This window comes from Ailuropoda melanoleuca, chromosome 3 (assembly GCF_002007445.2).
Source record: "Ailuropoda melanoleuca isolate Jingjing chromosome 3, ASM200744v2, whole genome shotgun sequence".
Taxonomy (NCBI): Eukaryota; Metazoa; Chordata; class Mammalia; order Carnivora; family Ursidae; genus Ailuropoda; species Ailuropoda melanoleuca.
The window spans coordinates 117,266,614-117,293,423 of record NC_048220.1 but is presented as its reverse complement, the minus strand read 5'-3'; the positions used below and the strand labels follow the sequence as shown (position 1 = coordinate 117,293,423).

Genomic DNA, 26,810 nt, shown 5'->3' with positions numbered 1-26,810 from the left:
TCAGGAGAGCAGAGATGGTGTGACCATGGATTTTGGAGCCAAATGCCTAGGTTCCATGTTTGCTTCTTTTAATTTAAGCCTCACCTCAGTTCTCTATACAAAAAAAAAAAAAAAAAAATCATTCCAGCACCTGTAAAGATTAAATGAGATAAACCATATAAAATGCTTAGGATAAGGCCTGGCACGTGGCAGGTGCTTCATAAATGTTAACTAGTGTTTAGGTATCTCAGAGCTTTAAAGAAACACACCGGAATTTCCTTGCACTCTAATAAACCAATCATGGTTTTCTTTCGCATCTGAAGGTTTTCGTTAACCAGCATTGTGTTTGTGTAGCCCCCCTCGGTGGCAAATTCTTTGGCTCTTCCCACACTCGCACCAAAAACAGGAGGAAATATGCAGCCTTAACAATTTCTTTTAGGAGGAAGCACGCAAAAAAGGTCTATCTCAAACAGATGCTCAATTAATGCCATTAGGGGATTGACAATTAGCGCGGTTTCTTTTCGCTTGCCTTTGCGATCGTTCTGCAAACCCCAGCCCTGTCTCTGATTGAGTCAGTGAACATTCCAGAAAAGTCCGATTGCAATAAGGCTCTCGTTCAGGCTTCATCTATTAGATGCGAAGTTTCTTAAGGGCAAGGATCCTGCCTAGCCACTCCGTGACCCCAAGCGACTAGAAACTGTTTTGTGCTTTCGGATTAAACACCTGGACAGTTTGAAAAGTGATTTGGAGGCAGATATTACTTGTCCACCGAATTGACGCCACAGCCAAATGGAAGTAAGCCTTCACTTTCAGAGCATCTCTGCAGGTCCGTGTCTGTGTGCTGTCACTGAACCTGGTCCAGCAGCGTCGTCCATGAGTGCCTCAAAAGAATCAGATTACAACCAACATTACGGACAGCCCATTTCATAGGAAGTGGCAAACTGATGTCTTTTCCCGCAAGGTGTGGGCCTCAAGAATTTACCAGAAAGCCTTTGACACAAGTGAGTAATGCCAGTGAAACAGCACTTTATCTTTAGAAGTCATGGGATACGCATCAACATACAAGATTTTCAAGCTGAAACCAGAGTGCAGCACGTCCTCGAGCTGCACTGACCAAGACAAATGAGGTTGTGCTCGGGCATTGGTGGTGGGGAAAATGGCATGACAAATTTCAGATGTCTCCTATCTCAGGCTTCACGTGGCTTTTTTAATGTAGCTCTAACTGAACTGCAAAGCAAAGATTATGAATATTACTTTGATCGGGCAACAGAGTAGTCTACTTTCTTCTTATATTTTTATGCTCATCCTGCAGCCGTGTAGCACGATCTCACACTCTCATCTGAATCGGGCCGACAGTCCTGATGAAAAATTCTTACGAACTCTTTACGGTTGGGAAGACATGAACAGACGTAAAAGGCTTTTTTGACCGCTGTGTTATTTAGCATTTGCTTCCAAGTCTAGCTGCAGTGTTCATGCAAGGCATACCCAGAAATACCCTCTTCACCCATTTATATTAACATACTTATGTAATAGCAATTACAATCCCTGAGATCTTCTGACTTAGACAACAGCTCTTTATAAGTGAAAACACTGTTCACGGCAATTTGAGTACAGGATCTCCTTCCTCATCATTACCTTATAGTGATATACTGCAGCCAGGAAAGAACCTTCCTGTACCTTCATTCCAGACCAACTCCCTGCCTCTGTTATGCCCCAGGGATCTAATGAAGTATAACGCTGTACAAATGATCTATTTGGTGGCAAAATATGGTCAAGTATATATGCACATACACTTGGAAGATACACGACTTTCTGAATTCAGTATAATTCCAATAAAAATTCCCCTGGGCTTTTGGGGAAACTTGGCAAGCTGATTCGAAAATATGTATGAAGGAGCAAAGGACCGAGAATAGACAAGACACTCAAAAAGAAGAACCGCATGAGAGAACTTGACTTCCAGATATTAAAATTATTCTAGGGCTAAAGCAAGTAAGATTGCACAGTATTGGTATGAAAAGGTATAGATGGACCAGTCTGGCAGAACATAGAGCCCAGAAACAGGTCTACATTTGCATAGAAATGGGACTGCTTTTTTCTAGAGCTGACATTGCAGATGCCCGGGGGGAGCATTTTTTCAGTATATGGGTATGGGGAAAACAAATTACCCATATGTTTAAAAAATAAAATTGAAACCTTCACACTACAACTTCTGGTGTATTAAAAACTTAAATGTAAACGGAGAAGTATAAAATTTATCAAAAATTAATATATAGGTATAACTTTATGATTTTCTGGTTCGTAAATATTTTTTTGAAAAAATATGTACTATAAATGATTCTTAAGATGAGATCAACTATATTAAAAATAAGAGTTTATTTCCTTAAAAGACACAATAAAGAAAGTAAAAAGGTAAGTCAGGAACTGGAAGAAGGTACTTGCAACACAAAGGATTAACCTCCAGAATATATAAAGAATCCCCATAAATCAATAATGAAGACAAATGATAAATGGGAAAAGCATTAAATGTGTATTTCTCAGGAGAAGAGAAAGAAGTAGACAATAATGTATTATTTTGAGCAATTTCATTAGAAATTAGGGAAAAATACAAATTAAAACCCAGTGATCAGATCCCATACACACAAATAGTAAGAATCCTGATAATAACCAATGTCACTGAGAATGCACAGCAAGAGTTCCACTTTGGAAGATAATCTGGCATCATCTAACAAGTCAGAAAAGTGGATAAACTCTCTGACTCAGTAATTCCACCCCAAGGTACAGTCCCTCGGGAAACTCGTGCGCTGTGGACTTGGAGACATGGAGAAGAATGCTTCCCAGAAGCACTGTTTGTTTGTAATCGGGGAAAGAACTCTGATAACAGACCCAATGTTAATAAACAAAAGAACAGATAAATAAACTGTGGCAAAGTCACAATGAATACATCAATGAGCGACACTCATTATGGATGGAATTCAGACAGAATGCTCACTGAGTGCAAAAGCAAGGAGCAGAATATAGGCAGAATGACTTCATTTACATAACATTCAAGAACATGCAAAACTAAACAGTATGTTCAGTGGGGATGTAAGCATATGAGATAAAGCTATAAAGAAAAGCAAAGGGATGAGGAATACAAAAATCCAGATAGCAGTTCTCTCTTCCAGAGAGTCGGGAAGGATCACACTGAAGGTTTTCAAATAATGGTAATGGCCTTTCTTCAGCTGGGTAATGGGTTTTCAAATAATGGTAATGGCTTTTCTCCAACAGTAATGGATTACTGTTGGGGAATTATTATTTAAACTTCTCACATTTTAAAAATATTTTTATCTTGAAATAGTTTTATATTCACAGAGAAATTTTAAAAAGAGCAAAGTGAGTTCCCATGTATCCTCCATCTAGCTTCTCCCAGGGATTAGTAGAGTTCAATGATCAAAACCAGAAAGTTGACCTTGGTGCACACTATGAACTAAACTGTAGACCTTATTCAGATTTCACTGTTTTTTACAAGGACTATTTGTGAGTGTGAGTGTGCATGTCTGTGTGTACTTCCAGGAAGTTCTACCGCAGGAATAGGTTCCCGTAACAGCCACCACAGTCAAGATAGAGAACTTCTCCATCATCACAAATAAACTTGATAATCACACCCTCCCCCCAGCCCTAACCCCTAGCAACCGTTTGTCTGTTCTTACTATAATTTTGTTACCCTGTTTATTTTTTCAAACTTTTTTTGTATCTCTTTAATACGTAAAAAAAACCCTTAAATTCAAAAGGGAGGAATGCTTAGCACATGGACAGGAGATCCCCACCATCTGCCTTAGCCTACGTGGTCGGGTTTGCTGAACTGCGGGGTACTTCGTGGTCCCCACAACTGACCTTCCTCACCGCCTAAGAGACCATGGGTAAAGATAAAGTGCACTTTTTCCTCTTCTTGAGAGGGTCATCTCAGACTCGGAAGACCACCCTGTGTTCCCCAGTTGGCCCCTCCCCCTTGACCTCGGGCCACCGCTTTGGGGTAGCCCTTACAGTTTCTGTTTCCGAGGGTGAAGTTAGCCCAGCATCGGGAAAACTCACCGAACAAATGAGACACAGATGGAGACAGTACAGATCCACTTTGAGTCATCTGATTGTGACTGACAGCTCAACACCTAAATCAAAGTTTCAGTTTCCATCCCTGTCCCCGCAGGTGGGCGGGCTCCTGCCCATGCAGAGTCCCTGCAGGACCTGGGGCTCCTTGGGTCAGGCTGCTCCCGACGCAGCCAGTTTAGGTTGAAGCCAAATGTTTCCATCCACTTGAACCCCAGCCTCGCTGCCTGCCTCTTCTGGAATCTGCCCCACCTGCTCTGTCATGTGCCTCCTTTTCCTCCAACCAGCCTCTTGGGGATAAAGCCTTCCCCCTTCTCTATGCCTTTTTACTTAAAAACAAAACCGTACCCCATTTGGGCTCTTGTAATTCCCATGAGGCTTAGTGCATCTTCCAAACCTGGTTCAAAACAGCCACCACCTCCTCCCATCTGTTTTTCCCTTGTTCTAGTTGAGGTCTGTTGTGTTTTGTTTCCATTTTAGAGCGCTCAGGCAGACATGTACAGGCAGACCCTGTCTTTGCCACAGTCAGTCAGTTCTTGGAATCCTTCTCATAAGCGGCATCGTGTTTCCTTCTAAGAACGATGCCATAATTGGAGATTGCAATCCTGAAGAAAGTCCAATCACAATTAAATAAGTTTATTAAACTGTACTCCTGAAGATATTAGAGAAGCGAGTTGCAGACAAATAAATCTGGGAAACACTGGGTTGAACGAAGTTAACCCCCGACCCCTGCCACTGCAAGAATGCTCAGATCTTTCTGTGACCCATAGCTCTTCTGAGGGGTACAAAGGGAGGTTTCTATGGGCTACTTGAATGTAGAACTACCACAAAATTAAAGCATAGATATGACAATAATGTATCCTTTCTTAAAAAGCAAAGTTAAAAGACCTGAGAACGCTATTTCCCAACTCCTGTAAAACAAGCACAGACATGTTGCCCGTGCTGGTGATGCTCCAGCTTGCTCTCCAGACCTTCCCTGCACCTTGCCATCTCCCCAGAGCAGCTATGGCTCCCTTGCCCTTCGCTTGGGTCTTGTCCATAAGTGTTGATCTCAGGAGCACTTCCCAATAAATGTGTTCCAGGGGACTCAACCTCGGACAAGAGTCAAATGGCTCTATAGATCTTAAGAGAAGAAACAGCCCCTCCCTTTTCGTTTCCATTTCCCAGAGGCAAGTAGTTCCAGCTCCTTTGATATGTATTTTTTGCATAGCTCTGAAAAAAATGCTTATGTGTCTATTTTTTAATTATTCTGTTTTAGGTATTACCCATCAGCTTTCCTCCACAGAGGCAGAACATTGCTCTCTCACACGCACGTGCACACACACACACACGCACACACAGAACATACTTCTCATCCACCTATGGTCTCAGTAAAGTTAGACTCAATACTCAAAGGTGCCTGGGTGGCTCAGTCAGTTAAGCGTCTGCCTTTGGCTCACATCATGATCTCAGGGTCCTGGGATCAAGACTGACATCCAGGCTCCCGAGTCTGATTTTCCTTCTCCCTTTGCCCCTCCCCACCATTCATGCTCTCTCTCTCCCTCTCTCTCTCTCAAATAAATAAAATCTTTAAAAAAATCAATACTGAATAAACATATTATAATGACTATGCATAAATGATAAATGAAGCTTAGCAGTGTAATATAATATGACAGCTTTTTCCATTCACATTTTCTTTCCCTAAAGTTAATATGTCTTGTTTTTCCCTTTGCTCAATTTTCTATATATTTATTATTAATTTATTTCCAAATGCTTCCCCTCTTGATAAATCTCCTCTTGATAAATACAAATAAATTAATATTCCATCCATTTCATCTTCTGAAGATATCTCTCCTAGAGACTCTGGCCTGCAGTTACCTGAATGGACTGAGTTCTAGTGCTGTCCCCTATATGTTTTCTTGGTCTCCTTTCCCATCATTTCAAGGACTTCCTTCACATCCATCTTGCATTGGATCTCTTAATGTTCCTCTTCACTGGTTTACTTCCTTGTTTTGGTGGATCACATCCTTCAATAGTTTATGGGAGGTTAAGTTTTTGCGATCTTGTTTGTCTGAAAAATCCCTTATTTTACTTTGTACTTGGCTAAATCGGGATGGCAGTGAGTCTAATGCCTCCTCCTCCTCTATGCATTTGTCTTTGGCAAAAATCTCTTGTCCTTTCTATGGTTTTTCGATCTGCTTAAGTATCCATGCAAAAGAAGACCTCAATTTACAAGTTAGTTAAACATGCCCTCTGGATAAGAAATTGATTTATAAAACATAGCCAAATATCAATTTAGGTCATGTGAGGAACCAATTATTTTTTAAAGTCAAGTTCATTTTTACTTAATGGTTTAAGCTTAGATGTCCAATTTCAAATATTTTCATTCCTCAAGAAAGTCTATATTTCATTATCATTGATATTAGTGAAAAAATTTAAATTCCCTCCTGAAATACAGAGGTCTTGGTAATCCTACGAAAAGCATGAAAAGCTAAAGAAGTGCCAAAGTAAAAGTTTTCATATTAGGATAATTACATAGAAAAATAGTTGTATCAGACATTACTGCATTTTATTGTCCGTGTATATATATTTGTATATATATCATATTATATACACACATACACACACACACACACACACACTTGACCCTTGAACAGCATGAGTTTGAACTCTACAGGTTTACTTTTTTTTTTTTTTTTAAGATTTTATTTATTTATTTGACAGAGAGAGAGACAGACAGCGAGAGAGGGAACACAGGCAGAGGGAGTGGGAGAGGAAGAAGCAGGCTCCCAGTGGAGGAGCCTGATGTGGGGCTCGATCCCAGAACGCTGGGATCACGCCCTGAGCCGAAGGCAGAAGCTTAACGACTGAGCCAACCAGGCGCCCCATACGGGTTTACTTTTATCAATTCTTTTTGATAAATATAGTACAATACTGTAAATGTATTTTTTCTTCCTTATGATTTTTAATAACATTTTCTTTTCTCTAGATTACTTTAAGAATACAGCATATAGTACATACCACATTCAACATATGTGTTAATGAACTGCTGTTGCAAAGGCTTCCCAACGACCCAGGCTATTAGTAGTTAAGTTTTGAGGGAGTCAAAAGTTACACACTGGGGTCATATACGTCCGTGTGGGGGCTGTTCAAGGGCCAACTGTATGTATGTAGCTAATGCATCCACATCGTTCAAAAGTCAAAGAGTTCTGAGAGTCTACAATGAACGATTTTTTCCCACCCAGTTTCCTAGCCCATAGAAACTATTACTTGTTTCTTGTGTATCCTTCCAGAGATATTTAATGTACTTGAATATTAGAAAATACGTTAACACCTTGAAAGGAGTGTCATGAATACATTATTCAAAAAGGTGTGGACAAAGTAAGAGGAAATGACATGGAGTGGCAAAGCATCTCAGGGCTAACCACAGCAGTTAGAGGTCAGAAGGGGCAAAGAGATGGAGAAAAATTACTGGAATCTAGAGACAGCTGACAGCGAGGGCTACTGAGCATGAACAGTGGCCCTCAGTGCAAGATCACAGCCACGTCAGTGCAGGGCCAGGTTAGATATCCCTCATCCCACCTCCAACCAGGTTCTCCCATTGGCTGAACCCAACCAGAAGCCAGAGGATGAGGAACCACCTCATGTTCAGATCTACAAAGAGACAAATCTTCGATGGTTTCCTCAGGGCCCATCCAGGACAGTGTTCACCAAAGGACTGTTCACAAACCACTGTTCACAAATACAGCTTAAGGTGAGACAGGGATGAATGTTCATAATTTGAAAAATTTTTGAAACAATCGCTAACTAAAACAGAAAACTTATAGGTACAGAAAGAAGAATATTTTCTTCCTGAGCCATCTGAGAGTAAATGGCCAACCTCAAGCCCCATTACCACCAAATTCTTTAGTATGTTTCCTACAAAAACGGCATTTTGCCAATACAACCACCAAAGTCAGGATATGTTATTACCATTCAGTCCTCAGACTTTGAAACCTAATTCCCAGTGTGATGATATTAGGAGGCGGGACCTCTGGGAGGCAATCGAGTCAGGAGTGTGGCACCTCATTAGTGAGATTAGTGCCCTTATAAAAGATGCCCCAGAGAGCTTCCTTGTCCCTTCCGTCCTATAACGTTTTGGTGAGGATACAGCCATCTATGAACCAGGAACCGACTCTCACCAGACACTGAACCTACCAGCACTTTGATCTTGAACTTTCCAGCCTCCAGAATTGCGAGAGATAAAGTTCTGTTGTTTGCAAGCACCTAGTCTACGGTATTCTATTATAACAGCCTGAACGGACCACGACAAAGAATTATATAGAGCAGAAGACATATGGTGGTAGAGCAGCGAGGCTAGATGGAAAAGATTCAGAAAGCAGTTGTAAGAAAACATGTTTCTTCATTGTAAAGGCACATATTGATTAACTTCTTAGTTTCTGAGACGCTATTGCAGAAAGGGCCAAAAAATTGTAGAGAAAAACAAGAAAGAAGTACCGTATGGCACTGCAAGTTTGGTGTTGTTGATTTATTGAACTAGAAGGCAAGCAAGCCACCAGTGCTTAGGGCTAAAATGGAACCTCTCCAACTATACGCTCACACACACCGCTCTTTTATTTTCAACAAGCCACTTAGTTACAATATTAAATATCTTGGAATTTAAGCATTGGACACTTGTCAGAGAGGCAATGATAGACTACTACAGCCACTGAAGCTGAAGTTTGACAACGGGCTGGTGAAACCACTTCGAAAATGTGTCTTTCTGTACCAAGGAAGAATGAAGTTCAAAGGAAGTTTTAACACAGACACTAAGAAAAACAATTTGTGAGGATGAATAATTCCCCAGAAAATTATTCAAGAGCAATAACAGGAAGCATTTAACAAACTGGCAGCTGAGCAGAATGTGAAAATCTCTTGTTTTTAATTTATTTAAAATATATAGAACCAAACTGTTCCAATTAAAGTAAGTAGCTAGAGTGACGGACTCAGTGACAGGTCTTATAGATTAATTGCCTTGTGGTTTCCACATTCTGACACTCAGAGAGGACTGTTTATTGTAGTGATTTGAAACAGTTATAAACTGTGTCTTACACCGAGAAATTACTAAATTTTCTCTTTAATGGAAATGTATACATTGCACTTATTTAATATAGGATATTGACCCTAATAATGATATTGGATTTTTTAAAGTATCCATATTTCTTAGAGATGAGGTCTTTACAGATGAAATGATAGGATGTTTCAGATTTGCTTCAACATTGTCCCGTGGAATGAAGGAGAGTAGATAATCATACAGATGGTGTAACATTGGCCAGGAATATATCATTGTTTACATTGAGTGATGGCTATGTGGGGCTCCTTATACTACCTTTGGTTACTTCAGTATAGGTTTGAAATTTTTCATAATACAAAGTTAAAAAGAAAAAAGATTAGACCTCTTAGGTAAGAGGCTAGGGAGTTGTGGCTTTGATGGTCATAGTTTCTACAGGGTTGAGCTTAGACTATTTCTCTTGGTCTCCAGACACAGCCTATGGGGCATCTCCTCTGTGCTGATGCTGCTTCCCAGGCCGCCTACCAAGATAAGCATGGCCTGCATATTGTTGAATAACTACCAGTTTGCAAAACAAAGTCATCCTTCTGGTGGGTGACACATTCAATCCTTGAAAAGGTAGAGAAACAAAACTTGGATGCATATTAAGGGGTCTTTAACCTACATATATTTACCCTTGGCTCACACTAAGTGCAGGGACATGCGTCTCCCGTGACTCCATTTTCCTAAGCATGGGCTGTTCTCACCTCCAAGGCAGGTGTTTTCTTGACTCAGTTTAAGTGGGAAGACTGATTTGGAAGAAATCAATGTATAAAAAGGAATACATCTATTTTTTAACAGATTATTCAAAAAGAACTTTTTCCAAAGGCTTCATGGTTTTGTCTGAAGCAATTATATATTTTAGCAGAAACCCTGGTAAAGGTTGGTGGGAAGCTTCTGAGCCTCCTAGATCTCCTCTTTGGAAAAAAAAAAGTGCCCAAAATCAGATGCGGTTCCAGATGAAAATTTCATCAAAATGTTGATAGTCTAACATTTAATTTGGGTGATTTATTTGAGAACTTAATAACATAATAAAAGGTATTTCAGGCAGTTTTTTTTTTTTAAGATTTTATTTATTTATTCGACAGAGATAGAGATAGCCAGTGAGAGAGGGAACACAGGCAGTGGGAGAGGGAGAGGAAGAAGCAGGCTCATAGCGGAGGAGCCTGACGTGGGGCTCGATCCCATAGCGCCGGGATCACGCCCTGAGCCAAAGGCAGACGCTTAACCGCTGTGCCACCCAGGTGCCCCCAGGCTGTTTGTTGACTTTACACCTTTTTTAATGGCCAAAGAGATTGAATTTGTCTTTCCAACAGTACATCAGTATTCACACAGGACCTTTCCCTTTTTTCTAACGGGGTTTGTTTTCGTTTGTTGTAGTTTGAGAAGAGTAGAAGGTTCAAGAGCGGGAACTGAGAGAAAGAACCTGAAAAATTAGACAGAGGCTCAATCAGGAAGACTTGAAATGCTACATTTCTGTCAATATTTACAGGAATCTTTAGTCATACACACACATGGGTGGTCAGTCTCTCTCAAGAATGTCCTTTCTCCACAGAAGCCAAGTCAATCTCTTCACCCTGTCCTACTTTATTTTGCAAACTGGTAGTCATTCAACAATATGCAGGCCATGCTCATCTTGGCAGGAGGCCTTGGAAGCAGCATCAGCACAAAGGAGATGCCCCACAGGCCATGTGTGGGGACCAAGAGAAGGAGTCTAAGCTCAAGATTTATCATGGAAGTTGGAATAGATTTGATTCATTTTTAGAAAACATTAATCTCCCTCCTGCTTCCCCCTGGAAGACAAGTATTCTTCTCTACCCCTCTGACTTTGGACTTGACCTTGTGCCTCGTTTGGGCCAAGAAAGTGCAAGTAGACATGATGAGCGCAAAAGCTTTGAATGTGCTTGTGTATTTGGTGTCTCCCTCAGGCTTCTGTAATCCGCTCTGGGAAGCACATGCCCTGGGTGACTGTTGATCAAGGAGACTGTGAAGATACACAGAGCACATCTGAACCCAACTGAAGCCTGAAGCCAGGCCCAGATGACCAGCAGCCTGGAGCAGAGCTACGCCGAATGAGACACTGACCCGTGAGCAAAAAAACAGAGAAGCTATTGCTGCAAGCCACTGAGCTGCTAGTGGTTTGTAAGGCAGCAGCATGCACCAGTCAGGAGCCGACCGACACAGAAATCACCTACCTACACAAGGAAACTGAAACACCAGAGCAGATGTATTTTCTAGGCAGACTCTATGTAACAGTGACTCTTAACCAACTTAAGAGTTCTAGACTTCCGTAAGAACCCAATCAATTCCTTGATTAGATTCTTTTTCAAGCTTCCTTGATTCTCTGTCTCTCCCTATGTTTTCATGTGAGTCCATCTGATTGACAGAATCTAAAACATGTCTGGAGTCCTAGATGCAAGGACGTTTGGGATATGTAACTCTGTAGCTTTCCAGACTTTACAACCTGGACGGCGGCTGTAACGGGACTTGAGCGCATCATTCCACTCTTTCTAATAGACCGCTAAGAGGAGGGGGGGTTTCAGGGAGGAGAATGAGAAGATGAAGCTAGAAAGACTTGGGAGAACCTAGAGTCATAGAAATTATGGCAAGACAGTGTATGAGGAAGTCAATAATCACTTAAATGAAACAGAAGAATACCATATAAAAATGTAAAGAATCTATTGAATTGGGCAATAACCATAGCCCTACAAACATTTAAATGGTGAAAAGATAAGGTAGAAACAATGATGCCTAAAATAGTCCTCTTTCCAGAACTTTGGTTGAGAAGGGGAGGGGAAGGATGTGGTTACCATCCATGGGTTCTTGTGTAATAGTGAATCATTCCTCACTAAAGGATTCGTAAACTTGGTCTGCCCTGAGTTGACTAGAAACAGTCTTAATTTATCTCTTTTTTGTCATTTTTTAAAAAACTTGTCCTCTCCTTGTTCCCTGAATCAAGGATCGTCTTCTTGGGTCTCCCAAGTCTTCTCGTGAGTCAACAGAAGTCACTCTCAGATTCCCTGTGCATTTTCTTATTGTCAAATTACCATAGCCCACAGCTGTGGGAAAGGTCCCCGAAACTGCTGCCATTGCTACGTCTGTGCTCCCCGTGCTCTCTGCCCCACACAGCCTGCATTTCATTACCTCCCGGCCAGGGCTTTCTCCCCTGCTCACTTTCTTTGTTCTACAATTTGTACTAATTCTCACATTGTGCTCACAGATCTTAGGCCTCACGGCCTTCCAAGTCAAACCACGGCCTCAGGGCATTGGTACACACAGCGAACCCTCTCCCAATACCCACCGTCCCTTCTTCCTCACCTCTAGACTGTTAAACGAGAAGGAGATAAATGTAGGTTTTAAGTCAGCCACAGCAGTTTGTTTTAGACGGTACCTTACATAATACAGTGGCCACGAGACATATCACTCTCCTTGGTGGCAATGGCTGTGTGGCCCAGCTGCCACATGATGTGTAGGACTGGCTTCCCAATGACCACTGTGTCTTCTGCTCCATGATTTGTTCTCTGCCTCTGATCGGTCTTTTCTTACTAGAACAACATCTTAAGATGTTTCACATCTATTATGACATTTGGAGATTTGGAGGCAAGAAAGAACAGTACTTCGTAGGATTCTTCTGGAAGCTTTGTCCCCTTGGAAACAGTATACACATTGTCCATGATTTTCTGGCATTGGCGTCAATTAGTTTGCAACAATTCCAGGATCTACCACTTAATAGTAATGCTATCTAACCTTTTTGTGTCTCCATTATAAAATAGAGATTATTGTCATCGTATCCGTCTCCAAAAGTGGCTATGACAATAGTTTTAAATGAATACAGCTACATTATCCTACTTTTGCTGATTTTAGAACAAAATATGACCATTTGAACCTCTCCCGGATCTTGGAAAAAGTCTGTGCCATTAGCTTCACAGTAAACCGATCTCTGTCTACCTAACAGGGTCATTGCAGGGCGATACAAGATAGACCCAGGGCCACTAGTACACATGGCACATTTGTGCTTGTTACACAAAGTGACGCCCCAGACTGACATAGAGCTTGACTTGGCCAGCAGAGCACGGCTAGATTTCAGCCCTCACTCTTCCCCTCGGCTGGGAGCCTTCAGCATTGCAAAAACCCAAGGCTGCTGACACACTGTGAGGTGGGCACACTCCACCAAGGTGTCCGGCCAATGGGCTGGGGTATGTGGGAACTAAACTCAAGTCCCCTTCTCTCACCAACTTGTGTATCTCAGCACGCAGGTACTCATGCCTGAGAAGAGGGCATTTTTGGCTTCACCCAAAGGCTCTGTCTCCCTGCCAAGTCCTGCACCCACTTTTCACTAATGAGCACAGAAGTACCTTGGAGTCACGGGTGGCCCAGCACACGACATGGGGGCATGTAGCAATCCTGATAGCTGGCTCACACGCAGCCCTCTGCAATATGAAGGGTGCTCTTCTGGGACCCCTGGTCTTTCCTCCCAGCATAACCTAACCTTCTCCTTACTTGCTCAATCTTGTAGAACCCACGGCCACTTCAAAGGTTAATTTGCACATTTTCAAGGAAGTAGTTAGAAACCTAAGTTGCTCCAGGGAATTGTTTTACCAGGGTGTCCCTGTGCTCCATGGAGAGTCTACACAAGACCCCAGTTTGGGGGATTTGGCCAGCTTCCATGGCTGTCTGCACGGGCACACTGCTGGGAAGGAAGGTTGGGCTGCCCCACCTGGGGAACACCCTGGCCGCATTTATGGCCAAGTTAAGCCAGAGGGCTGTTCCTGGCCAGTACCAGAGTCTGGGGGCGGGGAGTGGGTGGCCAAGCGTCAGCACTCTATGAGGTCAGGCGTGTCTTTTGGCTCCAAGGTGGGAAGACAACACAAATTCCTCAAGGAGCCAGTTCTCTAGACAGCTGGTGGCCACTAGAGGGCTCTATAGTCTCTCTCTCTCTCTCTCTCTCTCTCTCTCTCTCTCTCTGCACCTTGTCCTGCTGAGCTGAGAGGTTTCCTGAGCCACTTTGGACCTTACCAGGCCTGCTAGGAATTGAGAAGGATAGTTATATTTTACAGGTTAAGTTATGAAAGCAGAAGCAGCAAAGCAGAGGCCTGGCTCACCCCCCACCCACCCACTTTATTTCTGCTGAGGGAGTTACGCTGAGGCAAAGGGGCTCCTTAGAAGCTCAATTTCTCCAAAGTAAACATGTATTTAAAATTTTTGATAATATAAAGGTTGACCAACTTCTCCTCCTACCAACAGCATTTGAGAATTAACTGTTGCCCCGCACTCTCATTAACACTGGACACGATCAATCTTGTAAATTTTCCAACACAATGGATTAGAAATACACAATGAGCAAATTTCCTTGTTTTTTTAATGCGCATCTGTTTTGTCTTATTTCTATTCTCTCAATGTTCTTTGCCCTATCTGGACAATTAAAAAAATGATATCTATTTTTTAATCCACAAAATCTTCCTGTGCAAAGGAAAAATGGCTTTCATGTAGCCCTTGCCTACCAAAATACCCAACCACCTTGGCGCAGCCCTCATTCTCTCCTGGAACACCCTGTGGCTGTCTTCCTACAAGGACAATGCTCACCGTGTGGATTGCTGTTCCCATAGTTTTGCGGCTGAGCCTGTCAATATGTGAATACTGACTGCTTTAGACTAAAACCATCTAAAGGGCAGACCTGGTTTGCTCATTTGCTCTGTTCAGCAAAATGTATACCATGCAGTAAGCGTCGCAATTGCCAAAGATAGGTTTCAGACGTGGCTTCTCCTTCCCAACACAATAAATCTAATATGCGGTTCTAGCCACAGTTAATGTGTAAAACGGGATTTGGCCCGCATCCATGCTGTAAGGAAAAATAAGCAGGAAAGCAGAGAGCTGCCCTCTGCTGATTAAAGGGAAAAAAAGGCTTAGTAGCATAAGTTCAAATTCACAGTCTGTAGCAACTTATAAAGGAATTCGAAATGTCAGCTCTGGTTTCGGATGCTCTGAGGATTTCTCCTCCACTTGGGAAAAAAAAAATCCTGTTTTTAAGATTACACATATTTCTTTTCAAAGAAATATATGGTCACTGCAGAAAATCAGCCATTTCTCCAAAAGTATAAAAAATGACAGATAACCTTACCGTGTAAAGATAACCACAAATAACATAGTTTATATTTCCTTCTTAAGCATGCATACACATATATAAATATTATGTTTTCCAAAGCTAGTAATATAAGATTCTGTATCTTGCTCATTTCACTGAACACTGGCATTTTCTGTCATTACATGTTCTTTGAAATCTGATTTTTCCATGGATGAATATTTCACTATAAAGATATATCGTTATGAAGCATGAGAGACTATGGACTCTGAGAAACAAACTGAGGGCTTCAGAGGGGAGGGGAGGTGGGGGAATGGGATAGGCTGGTGATGGGTATTAAGGAGGGCACGTATTACATGGTGCACTGGGTGTTATACGCATAATGAATCATGGAACTTTACATCAAAAACCAGGGATGTACTGTATGGTGACTAACATAATATAATAAAAAAATGTTATTATATAAAAAAGATATATCGTTAAATTATTAACCAAGTTCCTTCCGTGCCCAGACAAGGTCTTCATGCCTTCCTGCTCCTCTTCTTGGGCACAGAGGATGCTTCCATGTCCCAGCCTCCCTAGGTGGGACTAGGTGACTGAAGTCCAGCCAACAGAATGCAGGGAGAGTGGCCCTGGCCTTATAGCCAATCCACGTAACCCTCCCGCCCTCTGTTCTGCTCCAGCAGCACAGGCAGCCCCGGCGCCCAGGCTGCATGGCTATCAGCTGGGAGCAGCCTCCGTCCTAGAGGCACCACTTGGAAGAGGCGAGAGCATCCGACCGGCATCAGAGAGGACCTGAGTGAAAATCAAACCTGCACACAGCCTAGGGGTGCCTTAGATGAAGATAACGTAAGACCTGCAAGCTGTTCCCAACTTTCTAATATTGTCAGTAAACAGCAACATCTTGGTTATTGCCAATCGTGTTGCTGTAATAAGTAAGACCCGTCAGGATTTTCCCCCTATTTTAAATAAGCAAATAGTTATGATTTCCTTCTTTCTATGTTTGTATAATGTTATAGTGTTCTATAGAGAGCTATTTTTTTAAAAAAAGGAAAAAGTGTGGAAAGAGACAAGCAGCATTGTTGAGAGGACGGCCCTTGAAGTTGAGGTTGTCTGGTGATGGACTGCCTGGAACAAGGGCTCCCTCTTCCCCATGGGAAGGTCTGTGCCCCAACCCAGGCCTCTGGGGGTCAGGGGCTCTCTTTCCCCCAGCTCCATGAGGCCAACTTCTAAAACAGTCGTCAGGTGCCCGGAGCCGCATTCTCCGACTCCTGCTGCACAGCCTGGGTCTTGCCTCCAACCCCTGTCTGTTTGGGATGGATACAGCCCACGGTTGCCAAGCTGTGCCCATTCACACACTACATTCAGATCCGTATGTCCCATTTGGGCAGGGGGGAGGTCATCATAGCATTTTAAATTGTAGTTTTTCTTACTAAATAATATATTTATATATACAAAAATTCAAAAGATACAAAAGGTAGAGTTAAAGCTCTCCCCTTTGATTCTCAGTCACCTAGTCCTCTTCCCCAGAGGCCATTAATTTGGTTTCTTCTATGTCCTTAGATTATAATTGATTATAGCTTGTGTATAACAATCAAAATAAATAAATCAGGTCCCTTCTCAATTAAGTAGGGCATTCTTTGATTTTTAAAATTATTACTTTTTATGGTGGACAATTGCTGTTATGAACACTGGGATGCAGGTGCCCCTTTTCACTACATCTGTATCTTTGGGGTAAACACCCAGTAGTATGAGTGTTGGGTTGTAGAGTAGCTCTATTTTTAACTTTCTGAGGAACCTCCACACTGTTTTCCAGAGTGGCTGCACCAGCTTGCATTCCCACCAACAGTATAGGAGGGTTCCCCTTTTTCCACATCCTTGCCAACATTTCTTGTTCACTGACTTGTTAAATTTAGCCATTCTGACTGGTGTGAGGTAAAACCTCGTTGTGGTTTTGATTTGTATTTCCATGATGCCAAGGGATGTGGAACACTTTTTCATGTGTCTGGCCACTGTATGTCTTCTTTGGAGAAGTGTCTGTTCATGTCTTCTGCCTATTTCTTGACTGGATTATTTGGAAGGTATTATGCCAAATGAAATAACTCAATGAGAGAAAGACAATTATCATATGGTTTCACTCACATGTGGAATATAAGAAATAGCTCAGAGGATCATAGTGGAAGGGAGGAAAAACTGAATGGGAAGAAAGAGAGGGAGACAAACCGTGAGACACTCTTGACTTGGAAAAAAAACTAAGGGTTGTTGAAAGGGAGGTGGGTGGGGTGATGGGATAACTGGGTGATGGGCATTAAGGAGGGCACGTGATGTGATGAGCACTGGGTGTTATACGCAACTAATGAACCAAAAACTAATGATGTACTATATGTTGGCTAATTGAATTTAAATTTAAAAAAATAAAAATTAAATTAAAAAATAAAAATAAGATTATTACTTTTTAAAAATAAAAACACTCACGACAAAAAGCCGGTCTACACAGATGGGTCTAAAATGAAAGTACAAGCACCCCTTACATACCACACCTCATTCTTAGACCTTCGCCCCAAGAACAACCACAGTTGCCAATTTCTTGTAATCCTACTCAAAACATTCCTATGTATCTATCTCATAAACATTAACAAATTAAATAGGTGAATGGACATACCAAATGCACATTTCTGATTCTTATTTTTTTCATGTAAGTATATATTTTGGGTGTTATTTCCATTGCAGTACAAAGAGATAATCTTTCTTTTGAAAGGATAAATCATAAAGTTTTCCATCTTCTGTTAGAACATTCTTAGGCTCTTGCTAGCTTGCCACTATTACAAACAATGTCCTTTCCCCACCCAGTATCTCCCCATTTTTCCCATAATGTTTTTATAAGGAGTGTTTGGGTATGTGTTTGTGTGTGTGCATTACAATTTTGCAACTATGAACGTTCGTAAGCCTAAATTTCCAGTCACGTGGAATATTTTTCTAAGAACAGGGGAGAGTTTCAAAAGAAATTGTCTATTATCATTCTTTTTCAGAATGTTTACACCTTCATCTTTAGACATCATTTTCCAAAAATTTTGAGGAAGACAAGTTCTTATGATTATTTTTGCTACAAGATTTAATAACATTGACGGAATAACATTTCTCTCCTTTTTGGGTGTTTCATCTTATTCTAGTTTAGGTCAGTTATTTTGTATTGAATTTCAATGAACATTTCTCCTAAAATGCCTTGGGCATGTGGAAATTACCTGAGCATTATTCCAAAGTGACTAAGCATCATCTGATATTTAGTAATGGACAAAATAATTGCTATTGTGTTAGAATTGGATGAAGATGGTGACATTTGAGAAGCTGACAAGATTGAACATAGAAGTAAATGCTTTTGGGAAGTTTTCATTTCAATCTGAGTGAAATTAATTTAAGTATAATGGAATGATGAAGATGAAGCTATGGCTTACTGTAACCCCCTCAAATAAATTTGTTTTTGGCATTTGAACAAAGTTCAGGGGAAATACAAAGGTAAGTTTGACAACTTCCCTTTGTTGCTTAAAACCCTTCGCTTTGTATTATAGTGCTATTGATATATATAAATCTTCATTCTAAAGTGATGTTTAAGACAACTTATTGACCTTACATGATTTCAACGGGTTTTCATTAATTTCCAGATTGAAGTTAGAGGCAAGTATACTTCAATCTTTTGGAAAAACTGGATTGTTTCCAGAATATTTAATTGGAAAGAAATCTTAACTAGCAAAGGAAAAGAGTTCACACAACTGTCCCTCAACAAGCTAGTTACTTAGCAGGTGAAAATACAACTATAGAAGTGTCACTTTTAGTCATCCATGGGTATCTCCTCCTTAAACTGACCCTCCTTCACATAACAATATAAAGTACTAGAAAAAATATCTTCATTTTTTATTTTTATTATTTTATTTCTTTTTATAAAAAAATAACTTTTAAAAACCCACATCTAAATGAAATGGAGAATAATCAACAGCAGAAAGATTTTGGTGGGGAGGGGTGGATGTCAACACTTGGAGGAAGGGAAAGAGTCAGTTTCCTACATTTTATAACCTTTAGTCTGAGACCGGCCCAAATCTGGGTAGTAAGGGGGTGTCTAAAACTCTGTTAGAAAATACACAATATTTCTGGCTTGAAGAACCAGAGGTCAGAGTTTGGGGCAAACATACCCTTTGGAAAGTGAGGAGGGAAATCACAGAAAAGAGAAAGCTAGAGAGGAGCAAGCTGTGTTTAAAGTCCACATCATGCATAATGTCTAAAACATGCCTATGCAGGCAAACTCAAAGCAGCCCAGCTGAGCCCCAAAAAACTGAACTCAGACTAGAGCTACTATGTACTGCAAGCAACATCAAGTTTGCAGCTTGAGTCCAACCACGTGAATTGTCCTTTTAAAAAGAAAATGAATGCCATTGGCAGAATATAACAGAATGCAGTCTTCATAACATTATATTTACAATGTCCAGGTTACAATCCAAAATTACTTGACAACGCTTAAATAAAAAAACAAACAAACCAGAAAAATGTGATCTGTTCTCATAAGAGAAACAATCAATGGAGACTTTCTCCACAATTATCTAAATACTGGAATAATCAAGCAATGTTTTAAAAAAGCAGCAATTATAACTACGCTCCATGAAGTAAAAGAAATATGCCTATAGTGAACTAAAATAGGAATTATCAGTAAGGAAATAGAAAATATTTAAAAAGAATATATAAATAAAAATTCTAGATTTGAAATACACATCTTTTAAACAAAACTTGCTGGATAGATTTAATAGCAGAATGAAGATGGTGGGAGAAAAGTCCGCAAACATAAGGATAATTCAATAGAAATTATCTAGTGTAAAAACACAGAGGGAAAAGATTTAAAACAATAGAGGGGCATCTGCCTGGCTCATTTGGTAGAGCACATGACTCTTGATCTCAGTGTCATGAGTTCAAGCTCCACACTAGGCATGGAGCTTAGTTAAAAAAAAAAAAAATTAATAGAGCCACATGGGTATTTGGGACTATACGAAGAGGTCTGGATTTTTGTAACTGGAGTCTCAGAAAGAGATGAGAAAGACAGTGGGGCAGAAAAACATTTCAAGGGGCGCCTGGGTGGCACAGCGGTTAGGCATCTGCCTTCGGCTCAGGGCGTGATCCTGGCGTTATGGGATCGAGCCCCACATCAAGGCTCCTCCACTATGAGCCTGCTTCTTCCTCTCCCACTCCCCCTGCTTGTGTTCCCTCTCTCGCTGGCTGTCTCTATCTCTGTCAAATAAATAAATAAAATCTTTAAAAAAAAAAAAAAAAAAAAAAAAAGAAAAACATTTCAAGAAGTACTGAAAATTGCTCACACATGGTAAAGGACAAATTTGCAAATTCCAGAAGCTTAGCAAAAGCCAGGCAGGATGAATAATGAAAAACAAGACATTATATATACACAGTGATTTGAATAATTGATGATTTATCAGAAACAATGAAGGCCAGAAAACCATAGAACAATGTCTTTAAATTGTTGAATTAAACATCGTCAACCCAAAATCCTATATCCAACAAAAATATCCCTCAAGAACGAAACGAAATAAAGACATTTTAAAATAAAACCAAGAGAATGTACTCCAGTGGACGTGCACTAAAACAAAAACGTTAAAGGCAGTTCTTCAGGAAATGAGATCAGGTGGAAATGGATGTCTTTGAGAAGGACTGCAAAATATTGAGCAAGGTAAATATGTGGGAAAATATAAAAGACTATTTGTCCTCTTAATTTCTTTTAAATATATATCACATTGCAGGTTTTATTTCGTAGTAGATATACATTTTACAACTATAATGTAAAGGACAGGTGGTGCAGTTAAATGCACCTATTAAAAGAAATAGTACAACATTATCTCAAGTAGACACTGAAAATTAGGCTATATATTGTAATTCACAGAGCAAACACTAAAAAATCATGCAGAGAGGAATAAGAAAAAACCAAAGGCAAATTAAAATAGAACTCTAAAACATATTCCCATAACGTAAAAGAAGATCAGAAAGGGAAAAATACAATGACGAAAAACCAGAGGGAACAAAGAAGAAAACATATAGTAAAATGGTAGGCTAAACCCAGCCATATCAATAAATGCCTTAAACATAAGAGTACTACACACTCTATCAAATTAAAATGTAGAGACTACCAGACTGGATTTTTTAAAAAGTCCCAACTACATACTGTCTGTAAAAGATGCCATTTAAAATATAGATAGGACTGTAGACTTATTTTAGATTAAGTTTGGCAAATAGCTTTCAAAAGTCCCAAAAGTTCCCATCGAGTTCTCTCCAAGCACTACCCCCATTGTATTAATGCTCTATCCTTTAGCATTAAATACCTCACTCATAACTGTTAATTCTCATGAACACGAGCCAAGAGAATAAAAGCAGTGATCTAAGCAAACACATATTCAACATTCTCCCTGAGCCCATGCGGGAAAAAAAGTAAAAGATCCAGAAAAGTTCTCTCACTGTCTGGTTTCTGATGATTTCTAGGACACAGTGTGAACACAATCACAATACCCAGGAGAGGGTAGATTGTGTAAAATCGATCAATTAATCCATCAATCAATCTTCAAACAATATCTAGTTCAAACAAAAAACTCCTTTAGAACTATTAAGGATAATGTTATCCCTCACTAAAATTCACTTAACAGGTATTGAAAGGAAAGTGATTCATAATTAAGTGATTATAATGAATCCCCTGAAATTATACAATGTGAACTTTCCATGTGGTTCTCTAACACTCGACATCTTGCTTTGTCATTGCAGGCTCCATTTTCTATATATAAAGTTGGAAGTGATAGATGTCTCTTAACTAACCAAGCTGTATGATATATCAGATTAAAAAATTTTCTGGAGGCCTATTTAGTTTTTCATGAGAATACATTTACAAAATAACATTTTCATTTCCATTAAGTTTTCTTTAGAAATAATGCCGGTATCGCCCACAACCATACTTTAAGCAGTATCACCACAGCAGCATAATATTTTAAGACCTAAAAGTGAATCTTCAAAATATCGACTGTGATATATTGCCCCCCAAATAGAGAATTCTTATCCATGAGGGCAATTACAAATCAGCATCTCCTACTTACCCGATAAAGCCACTTTCTTCAGAAAACTCCCAGTTCCTTCCAAGCTCCATCGGTGTGGTCAACGAACACTGCCAAACATGTAATTTTAGAAATTTGTAGTAGTTGAACAAGCAGAATCATGACTATATTTTGCAATTTACATACCTGATTTCATATATCTCTATGTATGTCTATACCTGTGTCCAAATCTATAGCTAGTGTCCCTGACAATTATGGAACTGTTTTTCCTCCGAGAAATTGGATAGGGTAGGGGTACATCTCACTCGTGCCTTTCCAGAGTAGTTACACAGATGAGACCTTCTGGTGGATGATGGATGATGACGATCATTTCCCAGGTCTTTTGATTTGGTGTCTAAATTAAAGTCTGGGCCATTCACTTATTGTAAGAGAATCACATGGGGAAAAGTGGAGTTTGAACTTGGACATACTGATTTTGATGTACAAATAAGGTGGCCCAGATTTCAGATGAAATAATTGCAATCAAAGCAAGATTCGGGGTCCTCAGTGCACAAGTGATCACTGAATTCAGGAGCATGGATGTGTTCATTCGGGAGACTGTGGATTCAGAGAAGAATGTCAAAGATGGAGCACTGGACACGGCAACGTCTAAGGGAGAACAAGAAAGCCAAGCAGGTGATGGGGAAGAAAGTCAGGGAAAGGGGGGAAGTGGAGAGAGTTGTGCTACTGAATTCAAAAGGAAGAGAGAACAGTAGGCAGGAGGGTCAAATGGAACAGAATGAATGTGTATTTTCCCAAGGTACTCTTGCGAATGCTAAACAAGGAAGGGTATTTCAGCTCTTAGCTTAATGCCTTTGGTATTTTTATCTTTTTCATTTCACCTATTTTGGGGCTAATTTTAAAAACTAACCTTCAGAATACGTATGTCCTGCATGCTTATGTATCAGCTTGCTAGGGCAGCTATAACAAATTACCACAAATTTGGTGGCTTAAAATAATTTGTTCTTTCACAGTTCTAGAGCCCAGAAGTCTGAAATCAAGGTGTTGTCGGGGAGAGTTCCTTCTTAGTGAGTAAGGTAAGGGTTAAGGTGCAGGCAAGGAGAGACAGGGGGCACTGACTAGGCTCTGAAACTATTCCTGGCTGTCAGAGAGGCTAAGACAGAGCAGAACAAAGAGATAAGGGAATGGGGTGCCTGGTTTGGGGGGGGGGCTCAGTCTGTTAAGGGTCTGTCTTTGGCTCAGGTCATGATTTCAGGGTCTTGGGCTCCCTGCTCAGTGGGGAGCCTTGCTTCTGCCTCTCCCCTGCCTCTCTCCCTGCTCATATGCTTTCTCTCTCTGTCAAATAAATAAGAAAATCTTTTAAAAATATGTTTTAAAAAAGATAGATAAGGAAACAAACCAGACCAGCTGTCCCTGGATGTTAGTGGGTTTTTTTTTTGGTTTGTTTTTTTGGGGGGTGGGGGGAGGGTTTGCTTTTTTTTGTTTGTTTTGTTTTGGTAACTACAATTTAACCACAGAAAATGACCAGACCTCAAAGAAAAAGTAAGCCTTTAGGAATATTATCAATAGTCTTTGCTCAAACCCAGAGGAGAGGGCACAAGAATCTCAAGGCCACAAGCTTCCTGGTCAGTTCTCAATAAAAGACTGTCAGTTAAAAGCCCTCGGTGGCAGCCCATTCATTCAGGACCCCTCTCAGTCTAGAGAGCTTTTTTTTCTTTCCTTTCCGTTCTCACCTTCACTTAACAAACGTTCACTTCACTTCACTTCACCCTTTTGTGACTGCGAGATTCATTCTTGGACTCTGTGAGACAAGAACCCCACGATCCTGCAACATTGGGGGCTCAGAGGCAGAGCATGTTCTGTACCTTTTTCCTGGCTTCTGCAGGTGGCCAGCACTTCTTGGCATTCTTTGGCTTGAGGCAGTATAACTCCAATCTCTGCCCCAGTATTCAGACAGCATTCTTCCTGGGTGTCTGCGTCCCAACTTCCCTCTTCCTATAAGGACAGTAGTCATTGGATTAATACAGTAGGACTTCATCTTAACTTGATTAAATCTACAAACATATTTCCAAATAGGGTCAGATTCTGAAGTTCTGGCTAGACATAAATTTTTGGAGGATACTATTCAACCTAGTAGAACCGCAAATTACAGGTGCTATAGCTACTAGACTCTAAAAAGGGGGATAAATTTAAGCAATTAAAATGGTACACAAAATAAAGGAATTTTATGTGGGTACCTGTTGGAGGAGGTCATTGAGAGGACATGACCTCCGGTTGACCTATGAATTGGACCTGGGGAAGCAGGAGCTCCTCACCCCCTTCTCTGTCCTTGGAATGTATGTTCTGCCCACAGTGGGGCCACTGCAAGGACATTGCCTTAAGAGAGTAATGTGTTATTGAGACCATCTGGACTCTACACTGAGTGAACCCAGGTAAGGCTTCTACATAAACTCTTGATTCTGGCCAGCAGGGGCAGAGATCACTGGTCCTGCAGCTTCCCAAGACAAGCCTCCCATGTGAGCTCCCTTGCTTATTAAACCAATCTGGAGTGGTCTTGCCTGTTTCTTTGGTCTTTCCTTCCCTCCCAGCATGGGGTCAGTTTTGAAAGTCACAGCAGGGCACTCCCAAGGTTGGAACCAACAGCATGGAATTTTTTGCAACCTTGTTTCCTTCCGTTGTACTAGGAGCTCAAAGTAAATTAAGACTCGCTTTGTAGAAATTCTTCACACTCAATATTTTTTAACTTGGCATCACATCTGCTCTAAGAGACATCCCTCGGAACAGTTCATATGAAGAAGAAATTAAAATTTTTTTCACTCACTGAAATATAGAATCAGAAAGCTTTTCCGACCCTTTGGGATATGGTCTGGTAGTTTCCGTAGCCGAGCAGATGGCTAAACTAATGGACACTTTAAAGCTCTGGAAGTAATGAGGTGTGGCAAAGGACCATACGTTTATTTAGACAAAAGTACCTTTTCTTCATTTTCATCAAATATTTACACTGCACCATGGTCTTTGTGGCACCATCAGGTAGTAAATGTGTGGAGGCCTAAAACAAAATTCTGTCCGTGGGAAGAGCAAAAACTGCACAATCCAGAAGTAACATCTGGGCTGATTCTGACATATTTTGAGCCATTTGGTCAATTCAAGAAGTGATTCTAAGATAAGATATGATTCACGAGCAATCCTTCTTAATCACTCCTGGGTTCCTTCCCCTCCCACAGTGCTTGGCATTCATAATAGTCCAGGGTCCCCAAACCAGACCAGAACAGGTCTAGCAAAGCTCCCTGAATAATCCTACAAACCATCAGGCATCCCAGTTCTGCAGACACTGAAATGCCGCTGCTCTCTTCTCCGGGCCCTAGCAGGACACAGAAGCATGGTGGTTCTCCACCCTCCTGGAAGCTTCCCACCTGAAATCTGCAATGGCCAGTACTTGGAGGGCAGGGAGTGACCTAAGAGAGACACTGGTCACTCCGGGGTGGTAGGTGCAGTTTTAAAAAGCAAAGGGAACTTACGTAGGAGGTTTGTCTTGAGTGGCCACAAGATGAGCCCATCCCTGCATCCCTCTGCCAAACCTTACAAGTTGATGCAGAGGCCTGAAACCCGGTTTGGCCAGGTATACCCTGTGGGTGTTCTCAACCTCAAGGCTATGTCCATGGAGCAGCCCCTGGGAGAGCAAGGGGCAAGCAGAACCCCCTTTCCATGGACAGGGGAAGGGGTGAGGAGCCCAGATTGTCCAGTGGCAGCTCAAGGGTCACCTGGAGGTCATGTCTTTTCCATGACCTCTCCCAACAGGGCAGTAACAGGATGGTCTCCATTCCAGCTCAAGTCCAGAGGGCTCTCCATAGTCCAAAACATAATTATGAAGAGGCGCCAGATAGGTATTTCAAAGGCCCTGCATTTGAAATTCAAGTTTCAAAGACCGGATGGCATTTTTAAGAGGAAAAGCAAGTTGTAGCAAACCCCTCTCTTTTGTGAAACAAAGGCTTTAGGACTGTTGTTACAAATGAAACTTTGTCAGAGGCGTTTCTAGATAGGAACGAGAACCACGGTCCTAGAACTGTTCAAACACCTTTTTTATTTCTCTGACCACCTAATGCACACATAGTCCGGAGTTCGGCGGGAGCGTTTGTCTTTTGCCCCAAGATTTTCTGCCAGGGAGCCCAGGGTTCTGTCTCTCGCTTGGGATAACAAGTGGCCGCGCGCGGTCACCCCAGCTCCTGGGTCCCTCGGCTGCCCTCCGCGTCCCGCCGCCGCGGGGCCTGCTGGCTCTGGCAGGAGAGGAGGGCGCGCGATGCCTCCCTAGGCCCTGCAGCGACTTCGGTTCCACTTTTCCTTTCCAGGCCTCTCCCTCTTCCTTTCCCACCGCTCCCAGTCCGTCCGCCCGCGAAGTCCAGGGCCGCACCTCCGCGGGGTCTCATCCGTCTCCCACAGGGGTCCCGGCCGCTTCCCCCGGGACCCAAAGGGGGAGAATTCCTGTGGGTCCCAGGAGTGCCAAGAGTGCGCAGCAGGA

The 26,810-nt window shown here is 41.4% G+C and overlaps 1 long non-coding RNA gene across 1 annotated transcript; it reads right to left on the bottom strand.

Annotated features, from left to right (window-relative positions):
• Positions 1-293: 293 nt before the first annotated feature.
• Positions 294-26,782, bottom strand: LOC109488912. The gene is made up of 4 exons (XR_004624310.1): positions 26,703-26,782; positions 24,160-24,289; positions 22,337-22,404; positions 294-860 (listed from the first exon to the last, which is right to left on the bottom strand). It is a non-coding gene; the product is annotated as an uncharacterized LOC109488912 (long non-coding RNA).
• Positions 26,783-26,810: the final 28 nt, after the last annotated feature.